Source organism: Equus caballus, chromosome 23 (genome assembly GCF_041296265.1).
Source record: "Equus caballus isolate H_3958 breed thoroughbred chromosome 23, TB-T2T, whole genome shotgun sequence".
Classification (NCBI taxonomy): Eukaryota; Metazoa; Chordata; class Mammalia; order Perissodactyla; family Equidae; genus Equus; species Equus caballus.
In genome coordinates this window covers 20,224,603-20,246,423 of record NC_091706.1, presented here as the reverse complement: position 1 = coordinate 20,246,423, position 21,821 = coordinate 20,224,603, and the positions used below count along the sequence as shown (strand labels likewise).

The window sequence follows — 21,821 nt, the reverse complement described above, 5'->3', positions numbered from 1 at the left end:
TGCTCCACTAAGGCTTTCAACTGATCAGACAAGGCCCACCACCCACATTATGGAGGGCAATCTGCTTTACTCAAAGTCCACCAATTTAAATGTTAATCTCATCTAAAAAGTACTCTCACAAAAACATCCAGAACAATGTTTGACCAAATATCTGGGCACAAGGGCTCAGCCAAGTTAACAAATCAAATTAACCATCACACTTCTTATCCTTCCTATCTTTCCTACATCCTTGAATTCACTTTTTTTTTTTAAAGAGGAGAACTTGTGTAGGAGGCTGGAAAGAGGGCTAGAAAGAATAAGGGTCAAGGATAGCCATCTGATTCTCTCTTTTTCCTCCAGCTCAAACTGTGAGGACGGTATGGTTGAGGAAGGACTCAACTGTTCAGCCTGTTTAACCCTGAAACCCCAACAAACAGCATAGTCTTCACACTCACCTTCCTCAGAAGCTCCTCTTACATGCACAGATCACTCTGCCAACCTTGCTGCAACTAAGAAAGAAAAGTCTTCTACAGCAGAATATGACTTTTCCTTCTTAGGAGATGATAAATATAAAGTTGTTTGGGAGTTTTGCTCCCTTATTACAAACCCAAAAGGGCCCACATAGGACTTTCCACACTAAAAGAAATTTAGTTTTCAATCTGGAATAATAGAAATAACAGAAAATGATTATTTAAAGTCCTTTAAAATAAGAATATGGAAAATAAAAATATAGTGAATACAAAACAAGAGGGCCCTTTTGGGGATATTGGCAGCACATGTGTGTTTGTTTTTCTAAATATCTCTTCCAAACAGATTTTAAAAACCCAAATGCCAAATAAAAAAATGGATCCTGCTTGTAAAATCATGTAAAACAGTTTCTTCAGGATGGGCATAAAGCTCAGCTTACCTACAGAGAAATACCAGTCTATAAAGCATTGTAAGATAAGGGTGCAAACATACAAATCTGAATCCACCTTGGCTCAGCCGAATAGTTCACCATCAGAAGAGTTGACACTACCATCTAGTGGTTCATTTAGAGAAAAAACATTTATACCCTTCAAAGTGTTTCAACTAGATAGGCAATCTAGTAAATAAAAATGGACTATTTTGTTCTGAGAGAAAATAGGCTGAGAGCAATAAAACAAACACTTAGGTATACTGTAGGCCATGGTGGATGGATGACCGGCTTGAAAGCTCTAGCTCTGAGTTCTTCTATTTATAGCTGTGTGATTTTGGACAAGCGTTACCTCTCCAAGCTTGTTTCTCATTTCTAAAATAACATGACTGCACTAGATTGGTGTTTCTCAAGTGGCAAGTTATAACACAATAGCCATACAATCAACCTCATGGGTCATGACGAGAATTTTTTAAAATTTAAACATAACAAAAAGTATATCAGAGCATCACAGGTTGTAAGAGTATTGCTTGATGAAGTCAATAAATGTACACATATGTGTTGTGTGAGTGTGTCTGTGCATGTGTGTGTTTCCTGGAACACAATATAAAATGTATCTGTTGCTATAGGTCACAGCCAAAAAAGTTGGAAAGCCTCAAAAATTCCTATCAGCTATAAACTACACATTCCTGTGAATTATGGCCATCCGTCCTGCTTCAGAGAACTGACACGGTTTGAGCCTGCTTAATGTATAGTCAGATGTCTGAAAGCCCTGTCTGCTGAGCAGCGGGACGTCTTCCTTTCTCTCTTACAGTAACTCCAAAAGACGCCAATCAAAACAGATAGAAACATTTGCCCAGTTTTGTTTGTGTTTTGTTTTCTTTTTCCAGAGACTACTACCAATCTTGCTAATGCGGTGTTTCTCACACTAATGGTCCAAGGCCCAACTGCCTGATTCACCTGAGCTGTGTGTATAAAATGGAAATTTTTGCCTCCCCTGTCTCACTGCCAGACCTACTGAATCAGAACCTCAGGGCATAGAGTAATCTGCACCGTCCTCAAGTACCCCAGGTGATTCTTATGCGCCCTCAGGTTTGAGAAATCGTAGTTTAATCTGCAGTGACATTTTTGAGAAGAGAGCTCTTAGCAAGTAATTTTGTTGATCCCTGTCCATCCCAACATCCTCTATCTGTGCTCTCTCTGTCCTTTCTTCCATGTACACCTCCCAAAAGGAAAGGATCCTGCTCATTCCCATCTCTGGAGGACAGATCTCTACTATCTACAGAGAATTAGGATAATGGAAGCAGCAGTAATTTCCAGGTATAAAATCTGTAATATCTAACATACAACCTGAGACCAAATAGGGTTTTCAATATATTAAGCTATACTGAACAGATATTAGACAGCAGTGGTTCATTTGCATAGGATCATGCTTCACACTTTTAAACAAAACCCAAATCCTTTCTCTCCCAAATTTCAAAATAAATACTTCTGAGTATTTGTGGTTGTATCTATCCTTACTACTCAAAGTGTGGTCATTATACGAGCAACATCAGCATTGCCTGGGAGATTGTTAGAAATAAACTCTCAAACTCTACATCAGAATCTGAATCATCTGCATTTTAACAAAAATCCCCCAGGTGACCAGTATGTACACTACAGTTTAAGAAGCACTGTTCAATGAACAGTGGATGGAAAACAGTCAATCAGTAAATGCACAAATGGCTATGGCCAGGATTTCTGATGAAGCTCACAGGAAAAAACAAAGGAATAGCTTCTGTGCATTCTATGGACTGAATGTGTGTCCCCTCCAAACTCGTATGTGGAAGCCTCGATCCCTAATGTGATGGTATTTGGAGGTGGGGCCTTTGAGAGGTAATGAGGTTTAGATGAGGTCATGAGGGTGGGGCCCCCGTGATGGGATTAGTGGCCTTATAAGAAGAGACACCAGAGCTTTCACTCCCCATCATGTGAGGATACAGTGAGAAGGCAGCCATCTGCAAGCCAGGGAGAGAGCTCATGCCAAGAATCGAATCTGCTGGCACCATGATCTTGGACTTCCCAGCAGCCTCTAGAACTGTGAGAAATAAATGGCTGTCGTTGAAGCCACCTAGTCTATGGTATTTTGTGATGGCAGCTCAAGCTAACTAAGACGAGCACTAAACACTCTTTTTTAACCTGAGAGCTCTTCTTCTTTTCAAAAAGTGGAGGGCCTAAGACTCATCCTGCCTGTGTAGGAAATCTCAGAGCAACACACAGGGGAGAGGCAGAGGGACAGAGAGTAAGAGAGAATTTTTAGAGAGGAACACAAATCATCATGCAATTATTGAAGGTTCTGCACTAAATGAAGTAGCTGCAGGTGGAGAGACTGAGAAATGGCTGCTATCAGTGTGAAGTCCCCAGTACAAGGAATCGAGCAAATCAACTCCAGGAGAATCAGACACAGAAAAAGCTCAAGGCCAACATAAACCAGTAAGATGCTAGAACAAGACTATAGCAGCATTTCTCTAATGACCATTGGAGGAGAGAGTCCATTATCTAGAGTCATCAAAGCAGGTATTATTGTTGTCTGGATGTTCACACGTTATATAAACCCGATAGCTGCTGTCACAATATTTTAGAAAAGCTGTATCTGTTTGGGAGAACTACCTAGACAGAAGGACACAATTTTAAGGCTTAAGAACTAAGGGCTTGATATTTTTGGTCCAAATGGAAAGTGATAATAAAGTCATAATTGGAATATCTTTGATATCAGAGGCCACTTATTTGTTAAGAAGTGTGGATGAAATGAGCCATATAGGAATCAAATGTCAACAAATGCCCAGTCAGACCATATATTCCATCCGGCTCTGGGAGCAAGACAATCCCCTTCCTATTATTAGGTGGTATCTCTCCTATGCTGATAGCTCCTGCCCTGCTCAAACTACCTGCCAGGTCTGAATCCACTTTTGGCTCTCTCCTTCGCTTGATTTTGTTCCCCTAGTTTGAATTAACCTTCAACTGTTTGCCAGGAGTGTGAATCTGACTTGAGACATTCACATGTATCAGGCAATCTATCAATTACATCTTCTTAAAGAAAGAAGCCTCTTCCAGAGCTTTCTGAAATGCTCCAATCTGGACTAGTTGCCCTCAATGCCTTGGTGCCTAACTCTCATCCTGGGACCTTTCTTCATCATCAATCCTGAGGGTGCCCTTGGTCTCATCTGCATCACCTATCTCTTCCTCTTCCTTGTTTTGGTGGAGCATATCTTCCAGTAACCTTCTGGGAAAGGGTTCATGGTAGATAAAACATGACGCCTTGTAAGTATTAAATTTGCAAGTAATAAATGTCTTTATTCTACCTTCAGAATTGACTGATAATTTGTCTGGGTACAGAATTTGAGGTTAAACCTTGAAAGCATTGCTTCATTGCCTTCTAGATTCCAGTATTGCTTTTGAAAAATCTGAAGCCATTCTGATTCCTATTCTCTCTCTTTCTCTCTCTCTGTCTCTCTCTGTTTATAGGATCTTCTCTTTGTCTCTTGAGTTCTGAAAATTCACAATGACATACCTAATTAAATAGGATTGAAACTGATTTCTTTAGCTCTGGGGAATTTTCTTGACTTAATTTACAAATTTCTCCCCTCCATTTTCTTAGTTCTCTTTTTTGGAAACTCTAACCTTCAGCTGTTAGAACTATTAGAATGACATTCTAACGTTCTTTTCTCTCATTTTTCATTTTCTTTATTTTTTGTTCTATATTCAAAGGTGTGTTCAATTTCACGGCCCAACCTTTCTATTGAGTTTATCATTTTTGTGACATTTTTAGTTTCCAAGAATTCTCTTTTATTCCTTAAATATTCCTTTTATACTGTTCTCTTCTTGTTTCATTATTACACGACCTTCTCCTACCTGAGAATATTAATGATAATATTAAAACTTTTTTGCTCCTACCTCCTTTTTTGCTTTGCCTCTGTTTTCTCCAAGTTATTTTTTAAGTTGATCTTTCTTGTGTATACATATTTCCTCAAATGTCTGATAATATTTGGTTGTCTTCTCACAGTTAAGAGAGGGAGATTAAAAAGCTAACTGCAAGCTCTGAGTACCTGCATGGCACTTGCCCACCATAAGCTTCATCATTAGATATTTTGCAGGGCCTGTTTAGTTGGGAACTTCCAACGCCAGTATGTGATATGGTGTGCCAAAAGCTGTTTGGTATCTGACCTGTCAGCCATTCTTCTCTCCATCCTTGCTAACAGAACATTGATTTTTTTTTTTTTAGGGTGGTAAATTTGCCCAATCTAAGGTATGAAACATGGTCTTGTGGGAGAACCTGCACAGTCTATAATATAGCATCCAAAGGGCACAGCAATACTTGGTCGTGGGTTGGGCAAGCATCAATACCAAAGGAGTACAATCCAGGGTTACAGAGCAGAGCAGAGATGGCAGATGGGCTCAAAGCCACATAGGTAGCTATATCATGATTCCAGGCTATATCTGTCCATTTGCAGCAAGACTACAGAAAGTGACCAGGGAGAGGGCGAATCGAAAGATGTAGGATGTACCAAAAGGTATCAGGTACCAAGCACAGTGGGGAGGGAAACTGAGACACAAGTCCACCCTACAAAGAAAGCCAAGTTTGGGGATTTAAGGGAAAGCTACAACTCAGGGATTACCTACACAGTCAGGACGCTTGTTGGAAAGCAAGCACTAGGTTGCTGATGTTATTGATTAGATGGCCACCACCTTCAGGACTGGCTCAGGAACTGGTGAAGGCCTGAATCTAATACAGGGGATCCCTTATCTGTAGAAAGCTAGGAAAGATATTGAGAAGAGGAACTAAGGCAGTGACAGACAACATAGGTAAAACATAGATTAAAGTAACATCTAGAGCATCCTAGAGAGGGTAAATAATTCACATAAAAACAACATGGGGGGCTGGCCCCGTGGCCGAGTGGTTACGTTCACGCGCTCCGCTGCAGGCGGCCCAGTGTTTCGTCGGTTCGAATCCTGGGCGCGGACATGGCACTGCTCATCAAACCATGCTGAGGCAGCGTCCCACATGCCACAACTAGAGGAGCCCACAACGAAGAATACGCAACTATGTACCGGGGGGCTTTGGGGAGAAAAAGGAAAAAATAAAATCTTTAAAAAAAAAAAAACAACATGGTTGGAGCAAAAGACAAAGACTCAGGACTGATAATTAGTTATATGTACCATTATGACCATACCTACTATAAAATACGAAAATGCTTCCACACTAGTTGGCAAACAGCAGCTGCACTGAGCCCTCAAAGTGTCCCCTTCCCCTCACCCCAGCCCCTCCTAGACCTCCTCAGTGGCCCAGACCACCTCATGATCCAGCATATAAATGACCCAGCAGCAGGTCCCCTGAACCCTGCTCTAGCCACCATCTTTTCTGATAGTCAGTGCTCATGCAACATCAGTTATGAACCATTTTGCTATGTTCCTGGGTGGCTTAACCTAAATTGTGAATATAATAAATGTGTACCTGTCTGATTCATTGGATTGCATGCCAATGAACAAGTTCACAAACTGTTGCATGAACAACCCAACTGTTTAAAACCTTTATGAATGTCAGTGCAAAGATATTCTAAGAGGTCATGGAAACAATTTTCATCAATAGAGGAGCCTTCCTCACACTGATCCAAGGCAACTTGAAAGCTCTCTGGTCTTAACAGCTATCCTTTCTGAGTCTATGAGACATCTCTAGGATTTTCCAACCTAACAAGGTCCAGTAAAACACTTTCAAATTTAAGATACAAATTCAGGTTGGGACTTTCTGTGAAAACACTGCACCCTCCAATGAACTCATTAAAATGACAGGAAAGGGAATTATATACTTGTAAGGTATAACATATAAGGACAAAGAGATCAGGAGAAGAGATCACCACCACAAAAATGAGGAAGACGGAAAGCAAAGAGAAGAGTGGTAACTTACTTGGAAGACCTGAGAAGTTTGAATTTGAGCTGGCAGAGGAGAAAGTCAACAATCAAAGCAAACTACATTGCATTGCCACCAAAAGGCTTGGGAATTGGCAGCATGAGGCGTCTCTAGAAGTAGGAAGAAGAGGGTGGTGGCATGAAAATGGGACTAAGAACATGAAGCTTGGTTGAAAATCCAGTTCAGGAGTTAGACAATCCTACAACTCTGCCCCAACTCTAGTCAAGTAACCATGGCAAAGACCATCACAAAATATTGAAGGTTTATTCTCTAGAGAGGGTAAAACAGAGGATCTATGGTTTGAAGGGCACTAGCCACAAATTAAAGTGAGGATTTTATAGTAAAACAAGAAGATAATTTAACAAAACAAAGATGTCCAGTGAAGATTTTTTTAATTTTTAAGTTCAACTAGTAACCAAAGAAATATAAATTAAAACAGCAAGATGTAATTTTTCCCCTAGTAAATCAGCAAAGACTAATGATAATACCTGGTGTTAATGAGAATGTAGGCAAACAAACTCTCTCACAGTTTGCTGGAAGAGGGTAAATTGTAAAATTTTTCTGAAGGTTATATATATCAAAAATCTTAAAAGTGGGACCCAGCCACTCAACTAAGTATGTATCTTGCAGAAGTAAGAATAGGCATGAAAATATTTAAATAAAAGAATGTTTATAATAAGCAAAAAGAAAATCTGGAAGCAATCTAAATGCTCAACAACACACAGTAGACTAAATAATTATATATTTATACAATGAAATCACTGAGCTAGATATTTTGTTTGCCTCACATCTGCACTGATCCACCCAACACTTGCTGGGTACAGCTTCAATCTCCACCCTTCTCCACTTTCTCCACTCTTTTCCTCTTCCTCAGTGTCTTCTAAGGTTAATCTTTATAGACTGCATCTAACAGGTCCCTTACCATCTGGTTTCAGGTTAGGTTTGGCAGATGGAAAGCATCAGCCAAAGATGGATGTTCTGATCAAAAATGGAAGGAGAGAGGTCAGGGTACTTATTCCTCCTTCTCCCTCCCTGCTGGGCCATATTTTGGCAGTGGTGATGTGCCTCTACTGAGGACCACAGGTTCTCAAGGGGCTGCTGTAACCATTCCCTCCTGCAACCATTCAGGCCTAGGGAGAATAATGGCTTCCCTGTTGCTAGCCCTGGCTGTTGCAGTATACTTCAACCCTTCCTAAACTCTCTTAAATTATCCATTTTAAGTAAAGCATCTATTTCCAGATGGGATCCTGACTTTGCTGCCACTGAATATAATGTTTCACTTCTAGATGGTAAGACATTGTATGGGCTTACCACAATTTGTTCAACCAACACCCTACTGAAGAATCTTTAAACTGTTTCTAATCTTAGTGAGGAGTCTGACTCCTGGCCAGAACTCTATGTTTGATCTCTCAGGCCTAACCGCAGGCAATTATAAAGGCTTTACCTGGCAAGTCTCTTGGGAAGGGCTGCCCTCCCACACCAGACTTGGTGTACAGCCAGTGCCCTGCAGTCTCGGAAGGGAGGTATAGTCAAGGATTCAGGCCCCTAACCAACCATGCTCTTACATATATCTGCATTCCTAGCCCAGGCACCTCTATTTGGAGGCCTCTTTATCAGGAGCCTTTCACAGACACCTCTGCTGAGACCTTCTTATGTGGGGGGGGGGGAGAGGAATCTTGAAGACGTTTTCCTCACTCTGGCTCAGTACTCAATGAGTACTATCTTTCCATCTCACTCCCTTCCCTTCTCCCTACCCCCAACTCCTGGGACCATAAAATGGCAGAAGCCTTTTCCTTAGGGCCTCCCTTGGCAGTGAGAAGATCCTCACGCCCTCACATCCTCACATCTGCACTGACCCTTGCTGGGTGCTGTTCCATGGGGAAGAATGGAACTCATGGGGAGCCCACGCTTTCTCTTGGTCAGCCTCTTGCTTATACTAGAGAGGTAAATAATGAAAGGCTTGACTGTTAATTTCATTTTGACAGCTCAGCTCTCTACAGCTCAGCTCTTGACACTTTCCTACTATAAAGACCGCTACAGAAAATAACCTTATGTGTGTATAATGTGTCATGTGGGAGTATATGATAAAATAAATTCCGAGAAGTGCAATTCTGGTCAAAGAGTAAATGCATGATTTTGATACCTACTGACTAATTTGTCTTCATAGAAATTGTATCAGTTTACTCTCCCCCAGCATTGTATAAGAGTGCCCTGGGTAACTTATTTACACTGTCTGTGAAATAGTTTCCTCCTCCGTAAAATGGGCATAAAAATAGAACCTACTTAATATGGTTGCTGTGAGGATTGAATTAGTTATTACAAGTTAACTGTTTACCCACTTTGACCACTCTTATTTAACATAGTATTCGAAGACCTAGTCACAGCAATCAGGCAAGAAAAAGAAATAGACGGGATCCAAATCGGAATGGAAGAAGTGAAACTGTTACCATTTAAGATGACATGATTTTATATGTAGAAAATGCTAACAAACCCACCAAAAAGCTTTTAGTAATAATAAATGAATATGGTAAAGTCGTAGGATACAAAATCAACGTGCAAAAATCAGTTACATTTCTATACATTAACAATGAAGTAGAAGAAAGAGAAATTAAGAATAAAATCTCATTTACAATTGTAGCAAAAAAGAAGAAAATACCTAGGAATAAATTTAACCAAAGAAGTGAAATACCTGTACACTGAAAACTATAAAACATTGTTGAAAGAAATTGAAAAAGACACAAAGAAATGGAATGGTATTCTGTGCTCTTGGATTGGAAGAATTAACATAGTTAAAAGGTCCATACTTCGTAAAGCAATCTACAGATTCAATGCAATCCCTATCAAAGTTCCAATGACGTTTTTCACAGAGATAGAACAAATAATTTTAAAATTTATATGGAACGAAACGTCCCAAATAGCCAAAGGAGTCCTCAGAAAAGAAGAACAAAGCTGGAGGCATCACACTCCCTGATTTCAACATGTACTACAAAGCTATAGTAATTAAAACAACATGGTACTGGCACAAAAACAGATCACACAGGTCAGTGGAACACTATTGAGAGCCCAGAAATAAACGCACAAATCTACGGAAAGCTAATTTTTGACAACAGAGCCAGGAACATACAATGAAGAAAGGAAAGTCTCTTCAATGACTGGCATTAGGAAAACAGGATAGCCACATGCAAAAGAATGAAAGTAGACCATTATCTTATACCATACACAAAAATTAACTCAAAGATGGATTAAAGACTTGAATGTAAGACCTGAAACCATAAAAATTCTAGAAGAAAATATAGGCAGTACACTCTTGGACATCAGTCTTAGCAGCATATTTTCAAGTACCATGTCTGACGAGGCAAGGGAAACAATAGAAAAATTAAACAAATGGAACTACATTGAAGTAAAAAGCTTCTGCAAGGCAAAGGAAACCATCAATAGGACAAGAAAGCAACACAACAAGTGGGAGAAGATATTTGCACACCATATATCTGATAAGGGGTTCATATCCAAAATATATAAAGAACTAATACATCTCAACAATAAAAAAACTAACCACCCAATTAAAAAATGGGCAAAAGATCTGAATGGACATTTTTCCAGAGAAGATATACAGATGGCCAACAGGCACATGAAAAGATGTTCAACATCACTCATTATTAGGGAAATGGAAATCAAAACTACAATGAGATATCACCTCATGCCCATCAGAATGGCTATAATTAACAAGACAAGAAATAATAAGTGTTAGAGAGGATGTGGAGAAAAGAGAACTCTCATACACTGCTGGTGGGAATTAAAACTGGTACAGCCACTGTGGAAAACAGTATGGAGATGCCTCAGAAAATTAAGAATAGAACTACCATACAGTTCAGCTATTCCACTGCCAGGTATTTAGCCAAAGACTATGAAAACACAAACATATAAAGATATATGCACCCCTATGTTCACTGCAGCATTATGCACAACAGCCAAGACTTGGAAGCAACCTAGGTGCCCATCAAGGGAAGAATAAAGAAGATTTGGTATATATACACAATGGAATACTACTCAGCCATAAAAAATATGAATTCTCACCATCTTTGACAACATGAATGGACCTTGAGGGTATTATGCTAAGCAAAATAAGTCAGAGGGGAAAAGTCAAATAGCGTATGATCTAACTCATAAACAGAAGATAAAAACAACAACAAACAAACACATAGAGACAGAGATTGGATTGCTGGTCACCAGATGGGAAAGCGGGGGTTGGAGGAGGGCAACAGGGGTGACTGGGAACATATGTATGGTGATGGATGGTAATTAGTCTTTGGGTGGTGATCATGATGTAATCTACACAGAAACTAAAATATAATGATGTACACCTGAAATTTATATAATGTTATAAACCAATGCTACCTCAATTTAAGAAAGGGGAGGCCAACCCCATGGCCTAGTGGTTAAGTTGGGCACACTCTGCTTTGGCAGCCTGGATTCAGTTCCCAGGTGCAGACCTACACCAATCGTCAGTGGCCGTGCTGTGGCAGTGACCTACATACAAAATAGAATGGCACAGATGTTAGCTGAGGGCAAATATTCCTCAAGCAAAAAGAGGAGGATTGGCAACAGACGTTAGCTCAGGGTGAATCCTCCTCAGCAAAAAAATAAGTTAACTGTTTAGAATGGTGCTTGACTATTATTATTTCCTTATACCCTTGACAACATCAAATGCCATTATATTTTTGCCACTCAGATGAAAAATGGTTTCTCAGTATAGCTGTAATTTGTATTTCACTTAATATGCATGAAATAAGCATTCCATTGTGTGTTAAAAACCAGGAAGCTCTTGATACTGATGTGGAAATATCTCCAAGAAGCCTTATTAAGTAAAGAAAGCAAGGGGCAAAATAGCATAGTACGCTAACATTTGTGCATAAGAAGGGGAAAAATAATATATATACATATTTGTTCATATGTGCCCACAATAGCTCTAGAAGAATACACTGGAAACTGGTAACGTTGGATCCTGGGGTGGGGGAGGAGTTGGAGGGGTGGCTAGGGCAAGGATAGGAGAGAGTCTTTTCATATGTTTTTGTACCTTTTGAAATTTGTGTCTTGTGAATTCTTTACATATTCCCCTACCACCACCAAAAAAAGTTTTTTGAATATAAATGTTTTAAAAATATTTTTCAATCATTGTAAAAAGATCTTTTTAATGACATGAAAAATTTTCATGGTAAGTGTTAAGAAAAAGTAACAAATTATAAAACAGAAATGTATATACAATCCAAATCTAGTAATCATATATGCACAGAAAAAAAAGCCTGGAAGGATATAGTCAAACGCTTTAACAATAATTATCTCTGGATAGTGGAGTTACTAGTCATTTTTATTTTCCTTTCTGTGTTCTTTCCTATTTACCCAAATTCTCTGCTTTGAAAATGTATGACTTTTGCAGCTAGAAGGAAATGTTAGCTTTAAAAGGATATTATATGCAGCAATAATAAAGACATAAACTCATACGACGTAAATAAATCTCAGACATAATTTTAAATAAAAGAAGCCACACACAAAAAAAGAGTGCTTATTATATTATTCTATTTATAGGTTTTCAAGAACAGGCAAAATTTATGTTGATCAAGGCCAGATTAGCAACTACCTGTGTGGGGAGAATGGCTATGACTGGAGGGGGTATGCGATAGTCTTCTGGAGCATAAGAAATACCCCATGTCTTGATCTGCGGGGTGGTTACACCGGCGTGCACATATGTGCAAGTACCATGAGTTATACACTCAAGATTTGGCCCCTTTATGTATGTTATATCTCACTTTAAAAATTAAGTCTAGAAGGATATATTCCTGAACACATACACACAAAGATATTATGAGTTATATATGCCATATCTCAAGAGAAAAATAGCGGAATAGGGATGTTCCAGGGAACATGCAATGAATGGTAGAGAAAGAGGATGGACTTTGGAGTCAGATAGACCTAGGTTTGAATTCCAGTTCTACCACTTATTAGCCCTGTGAATTCAGGCAAGTACTTAATTAGCCTCTCCCTGTTTCAATTTCCTCATCCGTAAAAATGGGAACAATGAAAGTACCAACCTCACAGGATTATTGTAAGAATCAAATGAGATACTGTATGTGAAGTGCTTAAAAGAGTATGTGTGTCACAGTAATTATTCAGGAAAAATTTCTTCTGCTGCTAAAGGTAAATGTAGAAGTTCTCTTTGTTGATCCAACACATGACATGCCTGTGCATGGCTCCCACTTGCACACGCATGCACACACACAGACACATACACACAGATTCTCTACAAATGTTTCTATCCTACTGCCCAAAACTGCCATGAAACAAAGCAAAACGAACGAGCCAGGGTGATAACATTTCAGGAAAAGAATAAGGCATTAGACAAAAATATATCAAAATATGCATATTTGGATTTGTATAAAACATTCTGCGAAGTTTCAAATGAAATTTTCAGAAATCCTAACAGCAAAAGAATGTATTTTAATATTCAGAATGAGTATTCAAAATTATCGCTTAGATTACAAATAGAAAACTGGAAAACACATCAGAAAACTGACATACAGATTTATAAACGCAATTGTCTTCCCTATTTGGAGGTGTTAAGATCAACCATTAAGTAGGCAGTGAAGAATATTAGACGTTCATTTGTAATATTAATAAAAGCTGAAACACACCTTGGGAATCTTTTGCTTGGTCCAAAGGGAAGAAAACAGTAATAACTCTTTTTCATAGATTATTAATTTGAATTGTACATCTGGGCCTGGGGAACCAGAAATATATCAGTGGATCAATGGCTAAAAGAGCCAGCACTCTGAAGAGAATATTCTAATTGTAAGATTTGAATGATAATGAAAATACTCAAAGGAGTCTCCTGAAAAAGATTCTCATCGGCAGACAATGCAAATTTTAAGGGAAAGTGTGATATTTTAGGGATAATTTAAAACTCCAAGAGACAATAAGACAAACATCTTCCCATGTTCAAAATTTAAAACCCAGGTCGATGGGATTTTTTTTATCACTAAAAACCATTAGTTTAATTTTCTGAGGCAAAGAGAGTCCAGAAGACATATACAATAGAAACAAACAACTCTTGTGTTACTCAATAATATTAATAATAGTCAAAACTTATATCCTACTTCCCCCGTGCCAGGCTCGGCTCTATGTACTTTTCATATATTTACTAATTTAATGAGGTAGATACTGTTATTATCCTTACTTTACAGATGAGGAAACTAAGGAATAGAGAGATTAACTAACTTTCCCAAGTCACACACTAATGAATGACACAGCTATGATCTGAATTCAGTCTTCCAACTTCAACATCTACTCTCTCACCATCCAACCATTTAACTAAAGGTATTAAAAAGTATGTAAGCTCAGTGATAAGTCATGTTGATAGCATGTATTCTTGATATAATGTGATGAGAATGGCAGTCTTCTCTGTGGTCATCCTCCCCCAAATCCATAACCCCTGTCTAACCGTAAGAAAAACATGAGACCACCTCAAATTGATAGGCATTCTACAGAATACTTGACCAACCCTACTCAAAACTGTCAAGCTCATCAAAAGCAAGCTAAGTCCAAAACGCTGTCACAGACCAGAGTAGGCTAAGAAGACAGTAGGATTAAATGCAATGTGGCATTGTGGATGGAATCCTGGAATAGAAAAAGGACATTAGGGAATAACTAGAAAATCTAAATCCTGGGATTTAGGTAATAGTAATATACCAACGTTGGTTCCTTAGATGTGACAAATCTAGCACCGTAATGTAAGATGCCAATAAAACAGGAAACTGGGTGAGGGGATATAGGAACTCTTTGTATAATCTTTGCAACTTGTACATAAATCTAAAACTACTTAAACATCAAAAGCTTATTTTTTTAAGTATATAAGCAACTAATTTGGTGTTTACTTCCCATCTCCAACCATCCCTTGAGGTATTTCTTTGTGAGATGTTGAATAGATAAGCAGCTGGTGTCAGAAAAACACAAAGAAGGAACCAAATGAGAGTTTTCTTTCCCATGCCAGGGAGCTAACTCCAGGCAAAGAGGGTCAGGTCTTCTTTTACAATTAAATTTTTTGATTGAGGTAACATTGGCTTATTACACTATATAAATTTCAGGTGTACATCATTATGTTTAGATTTATGTGTAGACTACATTGTGTGCAGCACCCGAAGTCTAATTGCCCTCCATCACCCAATAAATGGGGCCTTTTACCCCTTTGCTCTCCCCGCTCCCACTTTCCCCTCTGGTAACCACCAATCTATTCTCTACGTCTGTGTGTCTGTTTGTGGTTATTGGTGTTATTTTATCTTCCACATATGAGTGAAAATCATACGGTATTTGGCTTTCTCTGTCTGACTTATCTTGTTCTTAGAGAAAGTCCTAGGGAATCTAGCCAAAAGTCCTGAAGGCAAAATAAAATAATATGTATTTATCCATCTCTTTTTTACCAACAAGGATGTGATTTGTGCCCTACACTCAACCTAAGTGTATTTTAAAATTGAGTACTGACAATTCTAAGTGGTATTTCCATGTTTCCTCTCACAGTTACTACTATACAAACAGACCTTTTATACAGTCTTTCCAGGCACCAAGTATAACTATGAGGTTTTATTCCATAATATGTCGGATCCTTTGGAAAACCAACTCTGACTAAACCCTGAGGAGATGGCAGGAAGCCCTGGTGTTAGCTCAAGGAGAAGGCCCACACTAGAATGTAGGGGAGGAAGGCTTTTGTAACCAGACAAACCTGATCGGTGGGCAAGAGTTAGCCAGGAAATAAGCATTCTAGTCAGAAAGAGCAACATGGACAAAGGCCTAGAGGCAAGAGAGCACGGTGAACTTGCAGTTTTCAGAACTGCAGTAATAAATATGCTGACTATAAAGTGTATGATGGGAGGTAGAAGAAAGGCAGCTGGAGAGATAACCCTTCAAATATGTTTCAGGATATATTTCAGGAAGAAAAAGTCTATTATGGACAAATATGAAGTCACACGCACAAAAAACATTAACTGTATATGGAGGAATAGACTTCAGACAGGCCTGAAGCCAGGGGTGATACGCCAAAGAAAGTGACCTTCAAGTCACTCAATGTCTCAGTAAACAATTTACATAGATGAAATGTATTCATATGTTGTGCTATATGCATACCATGGACTACTATACAGCAGTGAAAATGAATAAACTATAGCAACACCATCAACATGGAAGAATCTAAAATCAATGAGCAAGCTACAGAAGAATACATAAGGTACGATTCCATTTATATAAAGTTCCAAAATGGTGCCATGTTAACTAGACTTATGGTGATCATCAAATCATTATGTTGTACACCTGAAATTAATATAATGTTATACGTCAATTATACCTGAGTAAAAATAAATAAATAAAGGTAAAAAACACGCAAAACTAAATAATACATTATTTATAGATACATACATAGGTGGTAAAAACTTATCAGGAAAAAAAGGAATGATCACCCCAAAGTTTGGAGTACAGGCCAACTGACGGTAAGGAAAGAGAATGACAAGGACATGCAGTGAGCTTCAAAAATACTGGGAACATAAAACTATTTCTTAGTTGAGTGGTGAGTACATAGTTACTTATATTGATAATTTTTTTTTTGAGGAAGATTAGCCCTGAGCTAACTGCTGCTAATCCTCCTCATTTCTCTGAGGAAGCCTGGTCCTGAGCTAACATCCGTGCCCATCTCCCTCTACTTTATACGTGGGACGCCTACCACAGGATGGCATGCCAAGCAGTGCCATGTCCACACCCGGGATCCGAACCAGCGAACCCCGGGCCTCCGAAGCAGAACGTGTGCATTTAACTACTGCGCCACCAGGCCAGCACTATTTATAATTTTTTAAAGGTATATATAGTATACATACTTTTATATGCATGATATATTTCAGAATTTTTAAGAAAGAGAAGAAAAAGTTAAAAAAAAAATCTAAGCAGCCCTAAGTTTATAGATTAATATCCCAAAATAAACTATGTTACCTCAGACAAGTTATTCTCTGTGCACCTTGGTTCCCTGATCTGCAAAGATGGAGAAACTGAGTCTCACAGAGATTAACTGTATTCCTAACACCTACCTCTCAAGATTATTATGAGCATTAAATGAAATAACATATGTGAAAGCACGTAGAACAATTCCTGGCACATAATAAGCAGTTAATAGATATTAGAGGTCTCCCTTATTTTTATTATTATAGCAGATATTTAATAAGTGCTAATTTCCCTTCTGTCCTTTCTTTCAGAAAGGGAAGAGGAACCAGTACAATCAAGGTCCATTCTGAATTCCAGCAGAAGAATCGGGCAGAGGCTTTAGTGTTCATAGCTGCATTACTATTGTATTTCTTCAATTCTAAGATGCACATTTTGTGGCATTGTAATGTTTCTAAAATTGGGATTGCATCTTCTAATCAATGTACAATTTAATATAGGAGGTTTTACCTCCTAGAAACATCTTATTAAAACAAAGATATGTCTTAAACTTGATTGTGTCCCAGAATCGAGGAAATAAAGTAATTATGCTGCTGCCATAGCAGACATGACAGTTTTAAGACAAGAATAGGTAAGCAACTAGGGAGTAGAGGCCAGGCCTTAGCAAAGCCACCATGATGGTCATAACCTTAAAAGATCATGAGTTTTCTATTAATAGCTTCATTGCCCCCAAGCCTCTGAAGCCTGTGGATACAAGTAAGTCAAACTGCTTGGGCCCCACATTTTGCTGGTTCTAAACCCTCAGTGCCGAAGCTTCAAGACTTCAGCCCCCCACCCCAGGTCTCCCCAGTGACTTCTGGGAATCCTCTATGCTCAGGGCCAGCCCTTCCATTTGCTTCAGCTCTGTCCTTTCTGCAGATGACCTCTCTGTTCCCAGTGTATCTCCTGGTACTAAAAATCTGTGCATCCTCCAGATGTAATTTCTTGCTAAATCTTCATGCTGAGTTAAGGGTCAAGTAATCTGGGTCCCCTGCAGACATTTTAGCAGCAGTCTATGTCTTTGTTGGAATTGCTGTAATTCAGGAAATGTGCTGGTTGGGAAGAAAGGTGATAAATGTGAAGCAAGTGTCAATCTTGTCTTTTTACAACCCCCTGCTCCCTTTTAAGGCATCCTCCAAATTTCCAGATCTGGACTAGAGAAATACACCAAGCCCTCAGTTCCTCGGTAGAGCACAGACGACCTACATCCATCAGCCTGTTACTGACCAAGTCTTTTCTGGCTCATGCGCCAGCTTTGCCCACTTTCTTCTCTTAGATGACTCCCCACTGTTGCCCCTAGGACTTATCTTCATCAAGCTATCTACCAATATGTAGAAAGAAAACAAAGGTCAAAACTTCTGGGAAGGGAGAATCTGTTCCCCCCACTTTCCTCATCCAAATGAGAAAAGGGAGTAAGGACAACTTCCAGTGTGAAATTCCCCCAAAGTCTGCCCTTATTGCCCTTCATTTAGCTTAGTTCATGGGCTTCTCTGCCCTTCATCTTCAGCATTAAGAGGGCAGTTTCTGGTTCAGAGTGTAGGAGAAATTCTGGAGCCATTAGCGTTTCTTTAAGCATTGAAGTATAAGTCCATTCTCTGGAAAAAGATATAGTGTTTAAGGAGCCCTTGCGACCCTCTGTAGGCCTTTATATCTACAGTATTCAAGTTTCCAACAAGAAGAATCTTCATTTTTAATCTAGGGATGTTCCTTCATCTTTTGATCATTTTCCTTTCCCTTCTCTCCACCCCTCCATCTCCCTGTCATTCCTATTCTGCCTCTGAGGATCTGTGCACAAAATTCCTCTTAAGAAGCCCCTTCATCCCATACATATCAACTCACACAGATGGACACTTGGCAGGAGGAGGATGCTGGTTCTTCAGAGTCAACCAGATTCTGAATTTTAATTTGGTCCTCCCAGGGAATCTTGCCACAATTATACATACCAACAAAGAGGAGGAATAACAATGAGTAATAAGCTCCAATTTAATATCCTGATAATAAGTTTGGGCTTCAGAGAGGAAAATTCTATTCTGCAATATACCTATTTTCTTTCTTTTTTTTAAAGATTGGCACCTGAGCTAACAACTGTTGCCAATATTTCTTTTTTTTTCTTTTTCTCCCCAAATCCCCCCAGTATATAGCTGTATATTTTAGTTGTCAGTCCTTCTAGTTGTGGCATGTGGGACGCCGCTTCAGTGTGGCCTGACTAGCAGTGCCGTGTCTGCGCCCAGGATCCAAACCAGCAAAATCCTGGGGCGCCTAAGCGGAGTGCGTGAACTTAACCACTCGGCCATGGGCTGGCCCTGAACTATTTTCTTAAAAGCTAATTAGTCCATGTAGGAGGGCTGCTGAAAGGAAATGTCATCCTGGTCCTAAAGGAAGATCAACTCAACTACCGAAATATGGCGATTGCTAGGAATACCGTTTGCAGCTGTAAACTGCAGCAAATACTCCAGTTCATGCTGGAGAATATCTATGGGGTGGTGACTCACTGCATATATTATTGATGGAGCTGGGCTACGATGTGCGATAGCGTGAAAATAACTCGTGAACTGAAATCAGACACAATATTCTGGCCTTCCACGAGAAAAGCCCAACTACCAATTTTCCCCTCATACTCGTGAAACATTCTGACTGGATTAGGGTTTCAACTATATGCCTTATTTTCAGGCTCAATTAAATATTTAAACACTTCTCCTGGCATTCAGCTAAAATGAACAAAATGTTCATGGTAGCAGTTCTGTAGTAATAGAAATAAAGCTCTAGAAAACTCGCTGTGGTTAGATCTAGCAGTGCAAATGACCAGACTGCAGGGTGAGTTGTCAGGTCTTTAGAAGCAATCTGAACCACCAAGGTGGACTACTTTACAAGTCGATGCAATCAGGAGGCTCCATATTGATCTTTTATAACGAAAGAAGTCAAATGGTTAAACCTGCTGGCACTGCTACAAGTCCCTAAACATTTCTAGACTCAGTATCAATTACTACAATCTCGCGTCTTCATCCCCAAACAATCCGGACCTGGTGAAGTGTACGGCTTTGCTTTTATATTGAAATTTCAATAATCTATTCACAAAACATAACACACAGGCTTCTGAACATGGAGGGAAAAAAAACATCAGTTTGCTGTACCATCTACCTTTACGTTTACAGGGGATTCATATATATCCATCACCTTTCCTAGAGAAATACTTCAAAGTTCATTCTTTACTAAAAATGGGTCAATAGTGTCTTCCTTGGAAACAAAGACAGCAAACCATTGTAGGATCAAAAATAATTCCCAAATTCTTTCTTCATAGGTTACTGAATCAAATATTGTGGCTACTTTTAGTGCCCAAATAACATCAAAAGGCTTTCAGTTTCAGATGAACAGTTTTATGAGCCTTTCTATGTAATACAGATTATTTCAGTGTGTAATCTAAAGACATGAAATCGTAGAACCATGGGACAACAGTTTGGTATTTTATACCTTAAGAGGATAGTTTAGTCAAACAGCTGGTTAGAATCACTGTAACTTCAGTGAAATTTTACTTGATAGATCTATGTTTTCAAAACATGCGTTGTTTTTATGTGGTTATGCAAAGCCTAACAAAATGCATTGTTCCAGTGTGTTACTGATGTGTGCAGGTCTACTCGGGAGGTCAGAACATTTCTAGTTTGTAGGCCCCCTTCAGAGGCCATGTTTTGATTTGGGATCTGGAAACAAAGTTGCTGAGAGAAGTCAGGTCAGTTTTGCTATGAGGGAAGTCATTAGTCTACCAGAGGGAATCAAAGCTTAACTATGAAACGTAGAAACAAGAAAACAGATAGTGAGGATGGTGGCCGAAACAATTCAGAGAAGGATAATCAAGCGCAAGTTCAAATCTGGTCACTTGGAATCTGAACTTTGAATGGACAATATGCATTCTGTGTTGTTTGGCTTATTGATTCAGGGGCTTCTTTACCCTTCATCTTCAGTTTTGAAAGAGGATTTCTGGTTCAGAGTCAGAGCATTCCTGAAACCACTAGTGTTTCCGCAGGCAATGGAGAACAGTCCACTCTCTGGAACAACACAGGTTTTAGGCAGTCCTTGCTGCCCTTTTCAGGCCTTTATATACATAGCCAAATCCCTCATTAGCCTTCATGTTTCCAACAAGAACAATTGTCATTTTTCAATCTAGGGAGGCACATGCTTCAGGGCAAGGCAATAATAGACACTACTGAGTTACGTGAAAGGGTCACTGAAGATAAACCCAAAGGAGGGCTGAAGTTGGTTTGGATGCCCAGCTAGATGCTTCGCTGCAGCGACATGACTATGGCAAACTGCTGAAATTTGCTGAGGATCTATCACGTTCCACAAGATCACGCTTGCAAGAACTACCAGCATGTCCAACAAAATCACTGGAATCTAGAACTTGCTCAAGGCTCTTCCCTGGGAATGAGAAGGCAGACAAGGAGCTAAGTGATACCTGACCACCGGCCCTCACTGGATTGAAGTCCTGATTCTTCCACTGTATCAATTACAAGCTCTGAGTAGAAACAGGGGATATGGTGGGTTGACATCCTGACAGACTCTAACTGCTTCAACTTTACTGTGCAGACCACCTCCCACAACTGATAACCACATAGGTGTGTAGACATGTTTCCAGAAACGTGAGTGGATGCTTAGAAAGAAAGAAAATCCAACCACAACATTGAAAACCCAAGTACCATCTATTTGCATATCTTATTCCTTCTCTCCTAAATTCTCATAATAGTCTTTGCTTTTATTAAGCATAAATTTGACACAACTATTATAGATTTACTCATTCTCCCTCCCTCTCCCCCCAAAAATGCCAGTTGTGACTGGTCAGACTCACTTTCCGGGCTCTGCTCTCCCCAGTCCCTGGCGCTGTGGATGCTCCGGGCCCCGAGCATCAGTCTCCGCTGGACGCAGGAGTTCTGAGCAGCCCTCAAGCCCACTATCGAGCGGGGCCAGGAGTTTCTGAGGCCGCTGAGGTAACCTGAGAAGGGAAAACAG

General features: G+C 39.5%; 1 protein-coding gene and 1 long non-coding RNA gene across 2 annotated transcripts in view; one reads left to right on the top strand and one right to left on the bottom strand.

The window, feature by feature from the left end:
- Positions 1–21,821, bottom strand: part of LOC138920322 (spermatogenesis-associated protein 31D4-like) — a 40,543-nt gene that overhangs the window by 17,992 nt on the left and 730 nt on the right. Inside the window, exon 2 of the mRNA XM_070248378.1 lies at positions 21,661–21,804. The gene's annotated coding sequence lies outside the window, so the exon portion shown is untranslated. The remainder of the gene's footprint in view (positions 1–21,660; positions 21,805–21,821) is intronic.
- Positions 16,513–17,334, top strand: LOC138920326 (uncharacterized). The gene is made up of 2 exons (XR_011431318.1): positions 16,513–16,707; positions 17,099–17,334. It is a non-coding gene; the product is annotated as an uncharacterized lncRNA (long non-coding RNA).